We start from the raw sequence: 4,323 nt of genomic DNA, 5'->3' as shown, positions 1-4,323 counted from the left end.
GAGAGAGAGAGAGAGACTGAGAGAGAGAAAGAGAGAGAGTGAGACACAAAGTGAGCAGGTGTGGAATCCGGACGCAAACAAACAGTGATCGGAAACGAAGAAGGAAGGACGGAAGGAGAAACAGAGACAAACAATGCGAGGAGACAGAAATAAAGATTAAGGGAAAAGGACTCCGGGATAGAAAGGGAAACTAAATCATAAGAAAAATACATGAACAGCAACAACAACAACCAAAAAGTAAAAAAAAAACAACCCAAAGAATATGCTAAATTCGGGGACACACAAATGTATCAATCTTCTTGGAGCCAAAGATAGCTACATCGGTTCACTGGAGGAGGTAATCGAAGCAGACAGTTTTTCAGTCGTGAAATGGGAAACCAGGAAAGGGAAGATAGCTCGGTCATCCTGCCCTGCTTCACGACACTTGTCTTATCTTGGCGCAAAATATTTGAAAAGAAATTATGAATGTGTCGCGACGCAGTGGAATCAGGTGCTTGTCAAATTGTGGGCATGCGCACGGAATTATTGGTATCATTTTAACCCTATCCGTACGTCGTGTTTTACTATCGTATCCATACGACGTGGGGAACTCTGTACCACCACTTTCCAAAGAGGAAATTTACCCGTTAATCCGATCCGCACACTTTGCATAGTAGTCTATCAAAATGATTTTTTTGGAGAAATACTGATAGCTTCAAAGAGATCTTCGAACTAGAAGTATTTAAAAAATGTGAAGAATACAACGCCGGGGGTACAAAATGACCCCAGGGGGTTTTGCTAGTGTTAAAGCTTGTTTCTTTTTTTGTCTTGCTTTCAATGAAAAAGTTCAACATCCATTCATCTTGGATACATGTCCAGATACATGTATATTGGCGACTGAAGGAGGTGGGGGTGGCCTAGTGTCAGAGGTAAAATTAGCGAGAAAATGGCGGCCGAAATGTAATTATTTCCTTAGCTTGAGAGTCCGTGGAAACTGAACATTTGTATTTTTTCCAGTAAAATCCATACAGAAATGTGTTTTAATGGACATAAAATGTGTTGAGCAAAAAACCCACAAAAAAACAAACAACCCCCAACAACAACAACAAAATTCGATACAAATTCCCAAACCGGTGGGAAAATGCCAGATTCTTCATTTTCACTATTTTGACGAGCGTCTGATTTCACCCCGCAGCCTCCCAAATGTGTTCCGGGTACAAAGGCCGCCATGGCTGCCTTAAACAAACATGTCGTCTTGTTATGTTTTAGATCACGATCACGTGATTTCTATGACGTAAGCGTCTCTGGCTCGAGGCAGACTGGACTGCATTGGGAAATATTCACGATTGGAACATTTGGGAAGATAACAACTTTCACAATCGCTGTTTACACAAATTCTTGTGTCGACATGCAGGGACTTTTTTTGATAAAACACGAACGACCTAGCCCAGAAAATGGCCTGTTGCTGACTCATCATTAAAAGTAAAGTTGTTCCCGCATCCGATCCGGACATTGGGAACTGCATTGTTAGTGAGACAACTTCTTGGACCTTCGGCATAATATTGTGGTAGGGTGGTCAGTTCCTTTCCACGCCGCCTTTATTTCCCCAACTCGAAGTCAGGTACCTATTACTGCAGGGTGGGCAGGAGGGGGGGGGGAATCATTGTCCGAACCGAGGCTCGAACCCGGAAAGCTACGGAGACGAGCGCACGAACCGCACTAACCTATCATTACTCTACCTAATTAGAATTACAAAGTTCTAGTTAGCAATGTTTTGACGTTTGGAATCTCCGAGACCATGAGGTCAGAAACCATTTATGTTCTACACGCTCTAACAAAATCGAAAGTTTACTCGGAGTTTTTATAATAATAATAATTGCATTTATATAGCGATTTTCCATGCTCAAGAGCTTGCTTTATGTGCTTTACAACTATTATTACCCCAGCAGACCCTCTGAGAAGACTCGGAAACATTCTCGGCTTCCGCGGAAGCATTCAGTGCAAGCTGCGGATTTCACGCGCTCAAACACTATCAAACTGACAAGATCTTTCACTGTCTATAGCTGGGTACCCATTTCCACCTGGGTGAAGTGAGGAAAATTTGTGCAAAGTGCCTTTCCCAAGGACACAACGTCGGGCCCCTGACGGGATTCGAACCCACGACCTTAGGGTTGCGAGTCCGAGAGCCTAACCACTAGGCCACCGACGCCACAAGATATTCAAGGAATAGCATTCCTTTTTTACAAAAAAAGCTTAACCATGTTGTGAAACTCGACAATTTTGAAAGTCCAATTTCTCAATACTGTTGGTTACTGAGCAGATAGAGCTTTGTGATTCTAGGGTAGAGATTTTTTAAGAAAGATAGCAACCTCCACAATCTGTGTTGACGCAAACGGCGACTTTTGATAAGATCATCACCTAATCTCCATCAATGCTAACCCTCACGTCATGTTTAACTTAAAGTTATCCCCCTAAGCTCAAAGAAAAATCAAAATCAAGCTGTAGCCACACATTGATCCTGAGTCTGACTGACTGCATGTGGCGTTGAGCAAAATCTAAGGCAGCTCCTTCACCAGTTGTTGTTAAGGTCTCTAGATCTGGTCTCTGGAAAGTTTTCGGATTATAATTCAATTTTAGCTCCGGTAATACCCTTTTATTCTGTAGACAGGTGTGTGTTTCCAAAAATAATTGCCGTGAAGTTTGTTTTTAACGGTTTTTATTATTACTAATCGAAAGCTTGGGTTTTAAAGGAGTTTATTTTTCGGATAGAGAAGGAGGGAGATGGAAAATAGAGGATCGATAGGTCGATAGATTAATTGATCGATATATAGTTGGATAGCGGGAGAGCTAACTGGTTAGATAGATAGACGGCATGAGAGAGAGAGAGAGAGAGAGAGAGAGAGAGAGAGAGGAGAGAGAGAGGGGAGGGAGACGGAGAGGGAAGATGAAGATAATAAGAGAGAGAGAGAGAAAGAGAGAGAGGGAGAGATAGAGAGAGACAGAGACAGACAGACAGACAGACAGACAGACAGACAGACAGACAGACAGACAGACAGACAGACAGAGAGAATGACGTTGTGGTGGTGAGTCTGCGGAAAGAGGATTAAAGGTAGGAACAATGCGAAGAACAGGAGATCACAGGAGCAGTTTAGGCCTTGAGATCTCCCGATGATGATGAACTGTCGGTCCGGCGGGTTACTGGACTAAAGTGTCAATGGCACAGATCCTACATGACAGTTTGATGGTGGGTAATATCCGACAGCGTCCCACGGTCCCTTGACGCACGCTACGTACAACCTGGCTTGTTCTCAGGATCGTAAAACTATTGATGTCATTAAAACCGCAAGGGGACGGGGTCCCGTTAGTTTGTCAAACAGGTGGGGGTGGGTGGTGAAAAACAGACCGTGGGTGGGGGAGGGGGAGGGGGAGGAGGTGTTGTGGAGGAAAACATGGGATTTTGGCAAAGATCTTCAACTGGTTTGGGGGTTGAAGGGATATAAATAAAGTGTGTGTGTGGGGGGATTTGTTGGGGGTGGGGGGCGAGAGAGTTGGAAACATTTGCTTAACCCTATCCGTACGTCGTGTTTTACTATCATATCCATACGATTTGGGGAACTCTGTGCCACCACTTTCCAAAGAGGACATTTACTCGTTAATCCTATTCGTACGCTTTGCGTAGCAGTCTGTCAAAATGATTTTTGTTAAACAAATACTGAAAGTTTCAAAGAGATCTTCGTACGAGAAGTATTCTAAAATGTGAAGAATACAACCCCGGGGGTACAAAATGACAACAAGGCGTACGGATAGGGTTAAGATGGTTGGTTCTCTTTGGTGTTGGACCCTCAGGAACTAGGGCTGGGCAATGAGTCGCTTAAAGCAAAATCCGGATAATATGTTAGTGCACCTCTTCGGCAATTAAATGAGTTCGAACCACTTCGACAAACGGGTCAGCATTACTTCAACAAATCATGGGGGCACCCATTTCGGCAAATGGGTCAGGAAAGAAAGTTTAAGAGTCTGAATTCGGATAATGTTTCAATGAGAATTATCCGGATATCCTTATAGATTATCCGGATTTTGTCCACCACTTTCGGGAGCTGATGTTGTCTGGATTAAATGCAGGTACATCTAGGTCGTGACAGCTTGAGAGAAGTGGTGGGAAGTTGTAAACACAGAATGATGGCATGTCGTAAAGGGAAGAAACAGCCACCGGTGCAGAAAATTATTATTTCGGAGATTATCTGAGTTTAAGAGGAACACCTTGACACGGTGATGGGTCGGTTTAACCTCGTGGGAAGAAAATACAGAGAGGGAGAGAGAGAGAGAGAGAGAGAGAGAGAGAGG

The sequence above is a fragment of the Aplysia californica genome, unplaced genomic scaffold, assembly GCF_000002075.1.
Source record: "Aplysia californica isolate F4 #8 unplaced genomic scaffold, AplCal3.0 scaffold00117, whole genome shotgun sequence".
In the NCBI taxonomy this organism is placed as follows: Eukaryota; Metazoa; Mollusca; class Gastropoda; order Aplysiida; family Aplysiidae; genus Aplysia; species Aplysia californica.
Note: the sequence above shows the minus strand (reverse complement) of the source record.